The 17149-nt window shown below is 49.7% G+C and overlaps 1 protein-coding gene across 2 annotated transcripts in view; it reads left to right on the top strand.

Annotated features, from left to right (window-relative positions):
- APBA2 (amyloid beta precursor protein binding family A member 2) overlaps window positions 1-17149 on the top strand; it is a 235766-nt gene that overhangs the window by 168772 nt on the left and 49845 nt on the right. The window lies entirely within an intron of this gene.

The raw sequence follows: 17149 nt of genomic DNA on the forward strand, positions 1-17149 counted from the left end.
AGGACGTTGGCAAGGATGTGAGGCTGCTGGCTTGTGCAGGGTCCTGCAGCCAGTGACAAGGGACAGTGACCTGAGCACATGTCACAGGGGCCACTGTATCCTGGTGACACTCTTCCAAAAGCTCAGGGGCTTGGCCTTATGGGCTATTAACTGTAAATAACCATTTCAAAAATAATTATGTGAAGGTTTGACAAAGGGACGGAGAAGAAATGCTGCTGATGCGGCCAGTGGATTTAAGCATGACTGTACTCCTCTTAATTATATCAAAGTGAGCGTGTGTTCTAACAGTTGCCTTTGAAAAGCAGCTTTTCAAAAAAAAAAAACAAAACCAACCCTCTGTGAATATATAAAGAAGATGTGATGATTGCACTTGTGTAAAGGAGCTTCTCGTTGGCCAATTCTGTGGGCAAATGAGAGCGAAACGCTTTTATATTTTTAAAGCCTTAATTATTATTTTTTTTTCCCCAGAGGAGTCCATGAGTTTAAAAAACACATACATATGCTGAGAACATGTCTTTGGGACATGAGTCATTCACTTGCTGCTAGATTTCTGGCACTGGCTCATTGATGCCTTTTGTTCTTTTTAGAGATTATTAAATGTAGGTTGACTTCACTGACAGGTGTTCCTGGAACTCAGGGCAGCTGTGCCTGCACGGGGGGCTTTGGGTTGTAGAGAAACTGCTGTTGCACCAGTGGATTTGGGGAGCTCCCCCAAGGATGGGTAGCTCAGGGGCAGAGGTCTGGGCTGTAGGCCAAAGTGTCGCTGGCCATCTTCACTTCAGCCGAGTTGGACTCATGGCCCAACAGCCGCTATGACCCCGCAGGGAACTCACGGGGTTGCCTGGGGCGGGTGACATAGTATGCTTTGTTGTGGTGACTTCCCTGACAAAGTTCTTGTCAAGAGAACATAATCTTTAGAGCATGAAGGGGAGGGGGCACTGAGGGGAGGAGTGGGTAACTTCTCTCCCTAAACAGTGTCTCCTCAAAGCAAATGCTCTTATTCAAGATACAGGAAAAGCTCATTTAGATGGGTTAATTATTGCATAGCTTTTTTGGATTTACTTATTCACTGGTAAATGACTTCCCTCAAAGAGAAAGACTGCCTGGTGATTCCCAGCTTAGGGCTGACAAGGGTCCTGGATGAACAGGGGGTCCGAGGACTCCTTTGGAGGGCTCTGCCACGTCTGAGCTAACATCACGTGACCTGGGTCTCGACATGTCCTAGACCCAAGTGACCCCTTCTTCAGATGAGGAACCTTTTGAAATTTGACCCAAAACAGCCACTGTGATAGGATCATCTTGAAAGCAAGATTGTATGAAGCAGGAGGTACAGTGGGAAACATGGGGACTCGTTGCTTCTGATCTCAGCCTACCTTCCTCCTGGAATCCCTAATTCCCTGCATCCTTACCCCACCGCCCCCGCTGGGGACAGCCAGGCTATGCGGTGGGAGCCAACCAAAGAGCGGCCTCAAACGGGCTTCCAGGGTGCATGAGTCCCATCCTGGCCTTTCCTTGGGCCGTCTGCAGTTAATGTGGCATAGCCTGGGTTAAGGCTATGGTAAATAAAACCAAAAAACTAAAGGAGAAAGGCTTGTACTGGCTACCTAGAGCCTCCTTCCAGAAGCTCAGCTATGGGCCAGTAGCCTACCGCAGGAGGCTTCCACTGCGGGGGAACTGTACAGCAGAGAGGCCCTCTTCTCTCTGACATTTCTTTTAAAGCTGGAAAAGTTATGTCGTGGCCACTCTGAAGAATATTGTATAACATTTTATTTCATCCTTGCATGGACAATGCCACAGTGGAATTAGAAATGGGAATATGGAGAAAGTTCCCACCATGGCTCCCACCGCCCTCCCAGATGAGCTCTTTCTGTTTCCCTGTGTTTGCCTTCAGACTCCAGCACTGACCATGAATAGCACACGTGGCTGTCGCTGTAGTCCAGATATAATTTTGCCATCCTCCTCTTAGAACCTGACACCTTGCAAGTATTTTTCTGTGTTACCGTATAATTTTCATCATCATTTTTACTGACCTTTGCATGTCCCATTCAGGCCATGTGCCATCTCATTCATGCGTCTGCACAGACCCTGCTCCTGAGCTTGCAGGTTGCACATGACTTTGTCTTCTATGCGTCCGACCTCCGGGGACATCTCCTTCCAAGTTTTCCTGCTGGTTTATTACGTGAAGATAAATTCCTGGAGTGGACATGAACGCTGACCATCTCCCCATATTTGTCTTGCCTCCTTATTTCTCCTTTTCTATGAATTTTCGATGTATGCCCTTTATTTTGGGGAGGTCTGGATGATTTTCTATTTCCTAGGAGTACTTTGTATGCTCTAGATGTTATTTTTTTTTTTTAAGATTATTTATTTATTTATTTATTTATTTGACAGTGAGAGAGAGAGATCGATCACAAGTAGGCAGAGAGAGAAAAGGAAGCAGGCCCCCACCAAGTAGAGAGCCCGATGTGGGGCTCGATCCTAGGACCCTGGGATCACGACCTGAGCCGAAGGCAGAGGCTTAACCCACTGAGCCACCCAGGCGCCCAGCATGTTTCCTTTTGTAAAGGTTCTGGTTTGCAGGCAGACCTCTCCCCTGCATGATGCTGGGGAGACCAGGACATCTATAGTGGGTGCGGAGGGGGCACTATTATGAGAGAACCCAAATGAGATAGGCTCAAGTTGCCGAAAGACAGGATGGGATGGTGGGGGACAAGGGTCTGTGTGTGAGTGTTTTTACAGAAGAAAGAACTATTTCAAAGCAGTGCATGATTAGTGAGGGACATTTGGAGAACAGAAGCAAAAAAAAAAAAATTATATATTTTGTCACGTGGCAGGGCCGAATTCTATCGCTGAGTGTTTTCAAATCAAAGAGGCGAACTACCTGACAGGATTTCCCAAAGCATCCTGTTAGATGTGTTCTGTAAACAAAGCCAGGCAGATCCTTGTTATTCGTGGATTCCATTACCCGTGACCCGGCCTCCTCGCTAACATTTACTTGTGTAAGTTTCAAATCAGTTCTCGTCGCACCTTTGTGAGCATTTGTGGGCACGCACAGAGAGGCAGAAACGTGTGAGGCCCTCAGCATGCACAGTCCCAGCCGCGTGTGAACAAGGAGTCCCTTTGCCTTCTCGTCTCAGCTCTCACACTGCAAGCAGGTGTCCTACCCACGATCCTTGTAGTGCCAGGGTTTTTTTGCATTTTTGTGCTCTCTGTGGGATGATGCAATGACCCCCACGTGCAGTGCTGGCGTGCTGTCTGATGCTTCTGAGCATGAGAAGGCTGCGATGTGCCTTATGGAGAAAATAACGCTGTGTTCAATAATTCATGTAGGTGTGAGTTGCAGAGCTGTTGGCCATGAGTCAACAATATGGTACAGCCAGAGAGAGGGAGAGGAAATTCGCCAATCCATACACAAGGTTGCTCCGGGAAGTGCTAAAGTAATACGGATAGTGTGTGAAGAAACATCGGAGAAGTGGCTAACTTTGGGGGTTCACGAGATAACCCGCTAATAAAAAGAGCACAGGAAGGTGCTGTGATGAGGCCGAGAGCCCGAGAAATTTACAGTCTTATTTTCCGAGGTCAGGGAAGTGTGAGACTCTTTGCAACTGGTTTTATTATAAAGAAATACTGGATATAATTACTTGTGAGGAATGCACGTTAAAAAAAAAAAGTGTCTAAATAGGAAAACACATAAAACAGGTGATGTGTTGATCAGCCAACAAAAATGACGACCAGAGGCTTTACAGGAACCTTATCCTGGATTTCTCCTTGGAGCTGGGTCAGTATTCACACACATGGAGATCACAGCAGGCTTACAGACAAGAACTCACACGAATAAGGAGAACCGACTGCATCTGATTGGCCAATGAGTTTGAGAAACTTTACTGCAATGGTTTCCCATGTCTTTCGTTGTACATGTGCCGTGGGGCAAAGTCCCAGACTCACTATGACAAACACACCTCCAGGCCCCTTGGCTAGTGTTGCCCCCCAAATCTGGATTATCAGGCCCTTTACTCTCCATGCAAGGCCTATCAGGAAAATACAGGCCAAGTTGCTCATCTTCAGGGATGGAGAGCCAGATCACATGATTTCCTGAGGTCTCTCCCTTCTTGGCTGTATCCCAGGATGACTCAACATCCACCCAAAATGCTGAGGACGGGAAAGCTGTTGCCTTTGTCACCCTTGGGGCCCTGGGCTTCTGAGGAGTTCATGTTTCTTGTCCTACCGTTTGTGGAAGTCCGTGGGTGCTGGTGGAGGTGATGCCGGTGTCGGTGGTCATGGCCAGCACAGGGCTCCAGACTTCATGTGGACGATCTCAATGAGTGTTGGAACATTCAGGAGAGGTAGAGATGAATGAGGGTTATTCCCATTTTACAGATGAGGCTGTTGAGACTTTCGTGGGCTCAGTACCACACCCGTGGTCACACAGCTCAAGGGGTAAATAGTCTGTATTGCACCAAAATTCATGCTTCTTACCATCGCCCCCTGCAGTCCTTGAAGGGCTTCTGGAAGATGTGACGCTGAATTCCGGGGCAGGGAGTGTTTGAGTCTGCCCGCTGGTGAATGAATCGGGCGATCTTCCTCCCGGAGAGCAGCTACCCCTACTACTCTCTCCTTACTGACTTGGTAACCACAAGGCCTTGATGCACATGTCCTGACACCCATGTGGTGACCAGCATCCAACAAGACTTCCAGGCCATAAAATTGTCTCCACATCTGGCTTCGTGAGGTCTCAGGCCGTGGATCAAAGTCATCAAGTAGAGATGATCTATGAGTCACTTTCCTTAATTTTATTGAGTTTTTTTGTTGATACGAAATATTTTAATTTTTACATACGGCCTTGAAGAATATGTGAGTTTCATCCAGCCTAGTTTGTATTGAATATCTAGATTGAGTTTCCATTCCTTCACCCACCTCTACTGTGAGCTGAGGGAGGACCTCAGTGGGTGGGACCCTGGTCCCACAGCTCAGGGGTGGGCTTTGGGGACTTGGTGTGTCATCGGTACAACTCCTGTGAAGAGAGGCTTGCTGACCGGAGCTCCCAGGGGCTGCTCCTCCAGGCTCCTGTAAGACATGTTTGCTTAGCACCCAAGAGAGTTCCGCAGATTTGCGGGGTGGCCTGGGATGGTGGGTTCTTGTAGTCTCTGGGTGATGCACTATGCATCTGGGTTTGACAAGGACGGGGTTTGATTTGGACAGATTCTTTTGGGATCCCCATCTTTTTCCTGTGTTACCTTGAGACATCTAACTTGAGAAGAGATACTCTGAAAATACCTGCTCTATGCCCGAGGGTCCCCCTCTCATAAATGTCTTCCTTTGGGCTCTGGAGGTTTCTGGAGCTGCAGGCATTCCCGGTCCTGTTCCATGTCCTCCATGGGCTGGGTGCCTGTCAGGACATCTAGTTCAAGGTGTTTGATTTCTGCGGCCACTGTGTCCAGAACAGTTCTGCACGCTGGACGGCACAGCCCACCCCTGTTGCGATTATTGGGGGTTTTCAAGATTTTTGTTTATCATCGTTCCAGCCAGTGCTTTCTATAAAGAGCCCTCTAACAATAGAAAAAGAAGGAAGATCAATGCATCACAGCCAACTTAATATAGCAGTTAAGTTGAGGTGAGGTACCAAGCCCTGAGACCACGTCAGATGTACAAGCGTTTGTCATTGCTCCTTGTGGAGAAGGCTTTGCTGTGATTTGGCAATCAGTGGAGGCCTGCCTTGTGGAGGACCTTTCGAGATTGTGATAGGAATGCTGGCTTCGCATACGAGGGAGGATGCTCGGTGTGTGGGTGACCTCGGTCCGCCTGGGCGTGGGGTGGGCAGTGGCTCTGTGAGCGCTCCCTCGGGGCCCGTGTCTTTCAACATGTATCCTGTTCAGTGGCATAGGAAGTTAAGTCTGGGCACCTGCTTTATACGAAAGGGAACCACGCCCTGAGGGGCTGAGAGGAGTATCCCGAGGTCGCTATCTCCCGGGTAACCTCTGTTGGCATGCCACAGGGTAGCAGGTGCATGAAGGGATCTGATGCTTGCACTGTGCCTGGGGTGTGAGCACGTACATTCTGTCCCAATCTGTCCCAAGCTAGGACAGAGCTGGAGAAAGCCTGGGGGCAGGAGCTGAGGACGGCCTGGTCAGGGGAAGGTCCTCGCCCACCCGCTGAGCTTCTGTGGAGTGTAGGTCTCTGTCTTCCCACAGCCCTGCCCCCAATTCTGCTGGCAGCCCCCCTCCCCTACCCACCTGTGACATCGGATCCTGCCTTTCTTGTGCACATGGGGAGGTGGCATGGGAGAGTTCCCAGGGGCTCCTGTGCCCCTCTCTGGGCTCCTGTGCCCCTCTCTGGGCTCCTGTGCCTCCCAGTGCCTGGATGGGTCCCCATGGCATCTGCCGTGACTGATTCCTGGGGCCACCCTGAGAGACAAAATCCAGGCTGTTCCGGCCTTGGCGTTCTCAGCCCCTCGCTCGATCTGTTCAGGCTCCCAAACTTGATCTCTCTGGGGTTGTTTGTTGAGTCAGCACAAAGGCCTTATTTGATTTCTGTGAAGCCTCTTGAAGACACATGACTGCTGGTGGCTATTGTTGTCACGGACCAGCTTATTCACCAGGATCCTGGGATTGCTTCAGCGCTTTTAAAATCTAGTTAAAGCCAGGGTCTCTAAAACACTGTTTTGTTGTCTAAGAAAATTATGTAGAGCCCTTCCACTAACAATAATCCAGACAGATATGTCCCTACCTCTAGGCCTGGAAGAGAGAGTAAGGTGCCCGTCCCCTGGGGCTTCGGGGAGCAGCGCTGGCGTGGATCGGAGTCTGCAGTGGATGTCAGGTGCATGGGACACTTGCCCCGATGGTGATGGTGATGATTTCAAGTCTGGGGAGCCTTTTTCAGGATGTGGGGGAGGCCGTTGGGGGAGGCTCTGCACACAGTTTGGGTGCAGGGCCAAGCTGTGCAGGGCTGGGGACACTCCCGAGCAGGTTGACATCACTGGCTTCTGGAAGGCCATCAGGGGATAGCTGAAGCCAGAGACACACTGGAGTCAGGGCGGGTGTGTGTGCGGCCTGAGTGAGAGCTGATAGGCTAGAGGTGCCCAGTGAGGGACAGGCTGCTCCGAGGTGTCTGCGGGCTCTCCCCTCTGCAGGCCTTTCTTGGGTGGACCCTCTCCCCCTGCAGGGCCACCCAGGGTAGACAGCTCTCACGTGCCTTCTTGGGGACATTCTCAGTCCCTTTCTGCTCTGCAGTCTGATTTTGGGGGAACGAGGTGACACTGACACATCTCCAAGGGCTGCTCTGGTTTCCCACAGTGCGTTCCTAATAGGAAATTGAGAACTCCACTTTCTGGGCAGATGAGCTGGGCTCTGGGCCACTGGTCTCACACTAATTCCAAATGGCCTTCTGAGGCGCTCTCCTCAATCTGGAGTTTCTGCACATAACTCCCACTCTCCTTCAAAGCTGACTGTCCCTAGCCAGGCTGCTCAGATCCCCTGGGCTGCTGGCACCTGCCTTCCTTCCCCAGTAGCCCATACGTCTTGGCACCTGCAACGTGCCAGGCAGTGGGGGTGCAAAGATTTAAAATGACGTAAGCCCTCACTGCAAACCTCATTCTAGAGGGAGATAGACACACAGAAACCTCCCAGTCAAGGTGGGGCTGGGTGCTCAGGAGAGGGACTGGCTGCAGCAGGGGTGATGAGCCGAGAGGCTCTGGGTCTTTGCAGGGCTTGGAGGGGGGCTTGGGAAGTGAGCCAACCAGGAGAGGCTGAACGTGGAGGGGCCTGGGGGCTGGGATTGTGATGGGGGCTGAGAGCCCTGAAAGAGAGCCAGGGTGGGGGGCAGGACGTGGGATGATGATGGTGACAAGGGAGGGAGAAGGGCGATTAGTTGGGAAAGCCAGGAGGGAGCTCAGGGGCAGGGGCATCTGGAAGGCCAAACACAGCATAGCCGCTAAGGGAGGCCTTGCTGAGAAGCCCCCGTGCCGCTCTGATGGGCTGTAAGGGCAGAGGGTCACATGTGGGAACCAAAGGAGGTAAATGGGCAGTGTCTATAAGGACAAGAAGGGAGGGGCCCAAGGAGGTGCCAACAGAGAGAGGAGGCCCAGCGCGGGTGGGGCTTGAACTGAATTGCATTGTCCTGAGTCGCACCCGTTTGTCAGCTGTGAGCATCTCGGGCAGATCTGGGGGAATGGGAAGGGACTGGGTACGGGACCGAGGCGGCGAGTCGGCCCACATCCAGCTCCCGTCCTCAGGCCCCTGCGGCACCTCCCACAGTCCCTCGCATGTCCCAGCGGCTTGAGACGCAGCCGGCTGACAAAACTGCTTTGTCACGTGACATTGCCTAGGAAGCGCAAGGCTCCACGGAGGAATTTTTAGAAACATCTTCTGCTCAGGGAGAAAGGCCACATGGCTGAACACGAGACTCAGAGACGTGTAATGTCACTCGTGGGGCCTTCTCCTGAGATGGGACCACGTGGCCGTGGCCACCATGGGGTGGTAAACCCAAAGCATCCAGATCGCGGCCAAGGCTAGTCAGTTACTTAAGAGGTCACGGGACTGTCGTAAGAGGAGGCGAACAAAGACTGCCTCCCAATCCTATGTGGATAACACCACGGGCAATTCAGGAACACTAAGCACATCTCAGAAACTTCGAGAAGGAGGTGTGGGACAGAATGGTGCCCCAGGGCAGCGGGTGGACTCCAGAAGCTGCCAGGTCCAGGAGTGTTTGCTGATTCCACCGTCACACCAGAGAAGCTGATCTCTCTCCGCCTGAGACCAGGCCCAGTTCCAAACTGCTGGAGCTGAAGGATGTTTGGAACTGGGCTTACAGAATCTCCCTGTCTGGCTCCTCTGGATTCAATCAGGAGCATGTGGTCCAGGCTTGCGTCTGGTTCCTGTCTCCATCGAAGAGACATTGAATGAGATGCCATATGCCTTCTTTGGTTCCAAAGCACTGCTGGACCTGACCCCACAGTTGGCCACCTTGTCCTGCTGTGACAGCAGTCGGGCCACACAGGTTAGGTCAGCGAGCCTGAACTGGACTCCGGACGTGGGGCTGCTGCTCGGTACAGAAGCTTGGCACATTGTAAGGCTGGAGGAATGTTACTGTTTGGGGAGGTTGCCCATTCACCCTCCTTGGCCAGCCTTCCTCGTCCGTGGTCCAAACACTTGCAAGTGGCCTCTGATTTGAGACTCGTTTGCCCACTCTGAATCCTAGTGCAGCCCTACTCCTACCCCAATACTCCCCGCCCAGCCTTTGAGTCTCTTGCTTCCTCTCAAATCAGCCCTTGGTGACAGCAGGGAGACATCTGTCCCTAACTTTCCTTCCCAGAGTTTCTGGGTCTGCTGACTTTGACCATTATGCCTCTGACACCGACTCACCTGCCCGAGTGTCTTTGTCAGACAGGCTTAGACCTGGACCATGCCACACCCATGCCAGGTGTCTGGGTGCTTCTGGGATCTTTTGATCACTCCCGCTGCTGCTTCCTTTCTCTCTCTCTCTCTTTAAAGATTTGTTTATCTTAGAAGAAGAGAGAGAGCAGGGGGAAGGGGCAGGGGGGAGAGGGAGAGACAGGATCCCAAGCAGACTCTGCACTGAGCACGGGGCCCAACACGGGGCTTGATGTCACAGCCCTGAGATCATGACCTGACCCAAAACCAAGAGTCAGTTGTTCAACCACCTGAGCCATCCAAGCACCACTGCTTATTGAAATGACCCCTAGTCATTGAAAATAGAAGCTCTGCCTCTCTGTGGTCTGTCACCTGCTTCATTCATTCATTCATTCATTCATTCATTCATTGGGACCCAAGCATATAAAGATAGCACACTAGTCACTTCAAGAAATATGAATGTTAATCTTCAAGAGAAGACAGGTGATCTAGCCACTCACCAGTCCTTAAAACCTGCTCCAGGAACAAGACTAATAGCAGGTCAAGGCTCTTTTTGTGGAATCGAATTTGCAATTTATGAGAGATATTGTGGAGTGAAATTGCTGCCCAAGGTTATTCTTGCCTAATATTTAATCTCCATCCCTCTTTTAAATGCCGAGAAGAATGAAACAAAATGAATGAATCCAAAGAATGCCAAGTCATCTAAACTATGGGCAGTTTGGCCCATATTCAGAGACCACAGCATAGTAATTTTTTTCCATATTGGTAGGAGCATTGTTTTTTTCTTCTGTGCCACACTGATAGTCATAAAGTACAAAAGAAAAGAATTTTGGGGTGCCTGGATGGCTATCAGTTAAGTGTCTGCATTTGGCTCAGGTCATGATCCCAGGGTCCTGGGATCGAATCCCACATCAGGCTCCCTACTCATTGGGGAGCCTGCTTCTTCTCCCGCTTTCTCTGCTCTCTCCCCCACCCCCCACTCTCTCACTCAAATAACTAGAATCTTAAAAAACAACAACAACAACAACAACAAAAACCAGAAGGAAAGACTTTTACATGTAGTGGAATATTATTCAGCCTGAAAAAGGAAGGAAATTCTGACCTCTGCCACAACACGGATGCACCTTGAGGCCACTATGCTCAGTGAAATAATCCAGTCCCAAAAAGACAAATCCTGTATGATTCCCCTCATATGAGGGTCCTGGAGGAATTAAATTCAGAGAGACAAAGTGTGAATGCTGGCTGCCAGGGGCTGGGGAAGCAGGAATGGGGAGTTAGTGTTTAATGGGTGCAGAGTTTCTGTTAGGGAAGATGAAAAGTTCTGTGGGTAGATAGTGATAACGGGTTGCTCAACAGTATGAATGTATTTCATGCCCACTTACCTGTCCACTTAAAAATGATTGAAAGGGGGGCTCCTGGATAAGTCAGTTGGCTGAGCATCTGCCTTTGGCTCAGGTCATGGTCCTGGAGACCTGGGATTGAACCCTGCATCAGGTTCCCTGCTCAGCGAGGAGTCTGCTTCTCCCTCTGCCCCTCACTCTGCTCTTGTGCTCTCTCTTGCTCTCAAATAAATAATCTTTTAAAAAATGGTTGAAATGATACATTTTATGTATGTTTATGACAATAAAACAAAAAAAAGGAAAAGAAAAAAGGCTCTTGGCCTGTTTATTGGCCTGAGCCAATTTGAATCATCTAAAACCAAGTCGAGCCAATCTGAACCCATGTAACCAGTATCAGACACCTCCCCCCCCGCCCGACACACACACACATTCTGGGCCAATCAAAACTAGTCTGGTGTAGTCACAGTAGAGATGAGTGGACTGCATGCATTTGGCCCTGTGGTCACTGCTGTGAGTGGTCACAAAGCAGTGGGTCTGTTCATCTTTAAGTAAGATTGTTGAGGTCCTACTTTGTTGGTATCATTCAAATAAAAATGTATTGTCAAATATATCATTAAAATAACAGCTAGTTCTGGGGCACCTGGGTGGCTTGGTCAAGTGGCTGACTCTTGATTTCAGCTCAGGTCATGATCTTAGGGTCCTAGGATCAAGCCCCGTGTCAGGCTCCCCACTCATTGGGGGAGTCTGCTTGTCCCTCTGCCTCTCCCCATGCTTCTTCTCTTTCTCTCTCTCTCCCTTTCTCTCTCTCTCTCTCTCTCAAATAAATAAAAAAGAATATTTTAAAAAAATAACAGCTAGTTTGACTGTCTCTTCTTATCCTTAGTGTTAGGAAAACCAAATATTCTACATTGTATAATCATAGAAGTTGAACAGGTAGATTTGTAGAAGCTAACTGGGTCATTGGTATCTTCTTTACATATTAGCTGACTAAATGTATTTTTCAAATTATGAATCATAGGACTTTGTGTTAGTGTTTACAGGTTTAGACAGTTCAATTGAGTTGTTTATTACTTAGGACTAATAGTATTGACCAAAAGAGAGAAGTCCTCATGTTAGAACAGAGAGCTGGTCATAGCAATTCCATATTGGGAACAGTGACCTCTTTAGATGCGTACAAGTCCAGTACAGAAAAACGCCCCTGGAAATGGAATTCTAACATTGACTTAGTATCGGTCATTTGATTTCCTTTTGACTTATGCACCTTCGTTGCCTTCATTTTTCAGATATCAAGCTAGCTTTCCCAGAATGTGAGTGCTGGGTTCTAGGCTAGGTGGGAGAGGCCTCAGGTCTTCCAGGAGAATGCAAGAGCCTGCCATAAGGCCAAGAGACCATTCTTCTGCTCTGGAGAGCCGCTGTCATTAAACTCTGCTCACACAAGGCTTCTCACCTTTAAGTTGGCAGGATGGGAAAAGATGCCAGTGTTTGCTGCCAACCTGTGGAACCTGTGGGAGAAGCAGCCACGCTGGCTCCCAGCCACAGATTTATAAACGGGGCGGTGTCGGTTTCTTCCTTTGAGAACCGAACGAAACCAAATGGAAGACGCCTTAGTTCCATAGCATGCTTTGCTTTAAGAGTTGGAACCCCCTTCTTTTCCACAACTGAATCCAAGTGTGATATCCTGGTGTGTGATGCAGGTGACTGGGAAGGAAGAGCCTCTGTGCCACCTGGACAACCTACCTCCTTCCCTTGGCCTTTGTGTCCAAGGAGAGGCTTAGTCCTGCACAAGCTGGTGGGTGACCTTCAGCTAAACTAAAGTGAATATTACAGGTAGGGGTAGTAAGTCTTGGGTTCTTAAAGGGCTCTAGTTATTCATTCTTTCCATGTTGTTCAAAAATAACTTTTAAAGATTTATTTATCTATTGGAGAGAGGGAGAGAGCACTCACGAGAGCAAGGGAGGGTTAGAGGGAGAGGGAGAGAAATCCTTAAGTGGATTCCTTGCTGGGTGAGGAGCCCAACACCGGGCTCCATCCCAGGACCCTGAGATCAAGACCCGAGCCGAAGTCAAGAGTCAGATGCTTAACCAACTGAGCCACCCAGATACCTCATCCACATTATTTTTAAACTGTAGTGATATACACATAAAATAAAATAGACTGTTTTGGTCATTTTAATGTGTAGGGTTTGGCGACATTTAGTGCAGGGTTGTGCAAGCACCTCTCTTTGGTTCCAGAACATTTTCATCACCCTAAAAGGAGAGCTCATGCTTATTCATCAGCAGTCACTCCCCATTCTCCCCTCCCCCTCCAACCCCTGCCAAAGACAAACCTGCTTTCTCTGGGTACAGATTTGCCTATTTCTGGACATTTCCATCTAAATGGGATCACACAGTATGTGACCTTTTGCGTCTGGCTTCTTTCACTTGGCATGCTGTTTTCAGGGTTCACCCATGTCCTAGCACGTGTCAGGACCTCATTCCTTTTCCTGGCTGAGTGATATTCCATGGAAGGGATACACCATCCTTTGTTCATCCATTCAGTTGTTGACAGACACTCAGGTTGTTTCTGCCTTTTAACTGTTACAAATGAGGCTGCCACGAACATTCAGGTACAAGATTTTGTGTAGACAGCTGTTTTCAGTCCTCTGTGGGGTGGCGTTCCTGGATCACATAGGCATTCAGTGTGTAACTTCCTGAGGACGCCCATACTGTTGTCCACAACGGCTCAACATTTTACATTTCCCCCAGGGATGTACTAGGGTCCTGGTTGCGCTCAGATGAGAAAGATTGAACCACCCCCAAGCCTTTAATGGTTCAGCCTTGGGGCTCCCCTCTTCGGCCCCTCAGGCCAGATCACACAGGAACTGCCGTTGTTCATATGTGTATTTGTTTGTCCTCTGGCTTGCCCCACAGAGGATCTAAAGCCAGCAGGGCTGGTGAGCTGTGCCACACTAGATGGGGAGCTGTCTCTGGTCAAGATTTTTGTTGTGTGTGTCTTTGGGGCCTCAGTGTAAGACACCCAAGATGCTTGCTTGGGACCAGTCATGTGGATGTGACCTTTGTTTTTTGTTGTTTTTTTTTTTAATACATTTTTTTAAAGATGTATTTATTTGAGAGAGAGATTGAGAGAACGAGTGGGAGGAGAGGCAGAGGGAGAAGTAGACACCCTGCAGAGCAGGGAGCCTGGTGTGGGACTCGATCCCAGGACCCTAGGATTATGCATGACCTGAGCCGAAGGCAGGCGCTTAACCAACTGAGTCACTCAGGCACCCTAGGTGCAGCCTTTGGATAGTCCTTCATAAGGGATTGAAATGCAGAGGTCAGTTTAGGAAAATTCACTTCTGCTCTGAAATGCTGGGCCAAGCACCCCAGGCACCAGTGAAGGACAAAGTCAAGGACATGCTAGGTGGTCGTGGTGGTCAGTGGTAGGGGAGGTTTTAGTAAACCGGATGCAGAGAACCAGGCCAGGCCCTGAGGTGTGCCCTGGGGGAGCTCAGTGCAGGTGATGGTCTCTCAGGCCCCAGGTAGGGCTGCCAGATGGAGTAAATAACAAGAGGACACGCAGTTAAGCTTGAGCCTTGGACAGAGGATGCAAAATTGTTTAGTATAGGTATGTTTCATGAAATATCTGGGCAGGGGATGGAGAGAGTGTGGGGGGAGAGACTCTCCTTAACCCTCGTGTTCACAGGCCTGCCTGGAGATGTTAAAAGATAGACTGACTGGCTGGTTTTCCTAATGGACTTTGTCATGATTCTTTGAAGCCACAGATTGGCTTCAAAAAGATACGATCGCCCCCATGGGGATGACTATTATAAGAATAAATACTTCATCCCTAAGCTCTCATTCTCCTCCAGACAAATGTCATACAAGTGATCAGAATTCTAAGAGGGGCAGAAGAAAAAGAACAATATTGTCATTTTTCTGAGCCACCTGCCTGTCAGGGGACAAGTTGAAGGGTTTGTGAAATATGTTCAGGACGCAATAGGCAGACCTTCAGTCAGCCCACGGTGGCTGATGCTCTCAGGGTGGCCCTCCATGAGCCCCCGGCAGGCCGTGGGTCCCAGCTGACCCCTGCTGTGTGGGACAGAGGAAGGCAGCTTTGCTCGATGTCTGATGCCTTTGGAAACAGGGAGTGGAAGGTGATTCCCAGAGAAGGCTGTCACCAAACTGAGCTGTCTGTAAGCCGGGGATGTGTCTGCAAGGAGTCACATGTGAGGGGAGACAGCATAGTTCAGTGTGAAGGTTGGGGCTTGCCTGGCTTTGAGCTGACGCTCTGTCCCTCCGTGTGTCACTAACGTGATTTTCATTCAGGAGACTGTTTGGGAATGTTTGGTGTTTATTAGAGATGGCGTGAGGGCGGGCGTGCTTGTTTGCTGTTGTTTCTTGTCAAGCCATGTGGGTTACATTGCTGTATTTTCCATTTAATCAAGCAGACAAAATCTAAATTGACACTTAAAAAAAAAAAATCCTAGCTCTGGCTTCACCAACTGGAGCCAAGATACTTATTAGAGCAATTTATTCAGATGAATATATTTTTATTACAGGCAAATCGTCCCGAACCCTGAACAGCTGTCCCTGGTCCTGGCATGTCCTGACCAGTCTCTGCCACACATTTCTGTTCTGTTCTCAGGGTGCCAGCGAGGGGGTCACCCCCTGCCCCATTTCCTCCCGCTAGATTTCACTTCACAGTTTCACTCACCATCCTTCTCCCTGTGGATGGTTGGTGCGGCTTCCAGCCCCGGGGCGTCGAGAACAGCCCTTGGTGCTAGACTGCTTCCCTGTTGGCTGGGAAGGACTCAGGTATCCTGGCTGGCCTCTCTTGCTGAGGTGTGGCTGCCTGCTGTGGTTTGGGGGTACCCAGAAGGGTGAGAGAGCATCTTCCGCTCAGATGCTGGGAACCCCCAACCCACGTGGGCCTCTATGATGTTAATTTCAGATGCTGCACCCCATGTTGCCAAGCATGCCCCCGCCTTGGCCTCGAGATGAAAATCAGAGCGCCAGATGGGCTCTCCCAAGCCCACCTCTCTGAAAGCAGCCCCGGCTGTTGATGATGAGACGTGGTTGTCATGGTGATGAGTGGAGAAAACGCTGACATGGAGGAAAGGGTCGAGATTGTAGAAGCTCTGGGGAGAAATCTCCATTGTAAGTGGATCTCAGACCCTTTATTGCCCATGGTCACCATGTGCTGTGGCTCCGTACCAGACATTCCAAGGATGGGCATGGGGGCACAGCACCCAGCCTCTGCTCCCTACCCAAGCCCTCACCCCGTGGGGGCTGCCTCCCCCAGAGGGACCCCTCTTCACCCCGTGTAAGATGAACAAAAGACCCGACATGGCCTTTTCCTGCAATGCATCTGGCTCCCTGACGAGAGTCTGTTGCCCTACATCCGTGGCAGAAAATGTAGATTCCACCCCAAGCTGTAACATTTGTAGATGTGGTGTTATCTTAGTCCGTTTGGGCTGCTATAACAAAAATACCATAGACAGGGTGCTTATAAACAACAGACATTTATCTCTCACAGTTGTGGAGGCAGGAAGTCCAAGATCAAGGCCCCAGCAGATCTGGTATCCAGATCTGGTATCCTTCTGGCTGTGTCCTCACATGGTGGAGGGAGTGAGGGAGTGCTCTGGGGGCTCCTGTTCATGAGGCTCACATCCTTACCAGCTCATCTAATACAAATTATATCCCAAATGTCCCTTCTCCTTGAAGGTTAGGCTTCAATATATGAAATTGGTGGGGACAAATTCAGTCTATAAAAAGTGTGGTTGACCCGTTTTCATCCATCAGTTGGCTGGTTTGCTTCTTCAGGCGTTTTGGAGATTACTGTTGTCCATCCAGCATTTGGTAAGATGGTGCAGGCCTTCCGGAAATGAAGTCCATGAACTCAGCCTAGGAAAAGTCACCAGATTAGAGCTCTTTCAAACAAGAGGGGAAACACAGATGTGCTCTAAATGGACCTTGAAATAGCCAAGAGTATAAGACAACAGAAGGTTTTCTGGGAGGATGTGGCAAATTTGGGTTTAATTAAGGTGGATGGGAATAGCGTTTGAGGTAAGAGTTCCCATTGTACTCTTTAGGAGATATTGCCTGGTCTACTTTGGCCACAAAGGGAGGTGCAGAGCCAAGGAAGCAGAGGGAAGACTTAACTCAGAGGCTGGGAAACCATCCTGGCTCCCTGAGGACCCTGGCAGGAGTCATTGCCAAGTCATCCTCAGCCCTACAAGAAGGGGCACTGTCCACTCAGCTTGGTCAGAATGGGTTCTAATGGGGTGGAGACCCCAGATGAATCACAGTCTTCTCCTCTAGGAAAGGATGGGTTCAGCTCCCAGAAAGAGGGCTAGGAAGGACAGAGGAGCATGCCAGTGTTCCCAGACCTGCCAGAGCCCCATAGCCCTGCCTTGGGGCATACTGGGACAGGAGGATGAAACCAGGATCCATGTGAATTATC

Source organism: Lontra canadensis, unplaced genomic scaffold (assembly GCF_010015895.1).
Source record: "Lontra canadensis isolate GAN:19392208 unplaced genomic scaffold, GSC_riverotter_1.0 scaffold89, whole genome shotgun sequence".
Classification (NCBI taxonomy): domain Eukaryota; kingdom Metazoa; phylum Chordata; class Mammalia; order Carnivora; family Mustelidae; genus Lontra; species Lontra canadensis.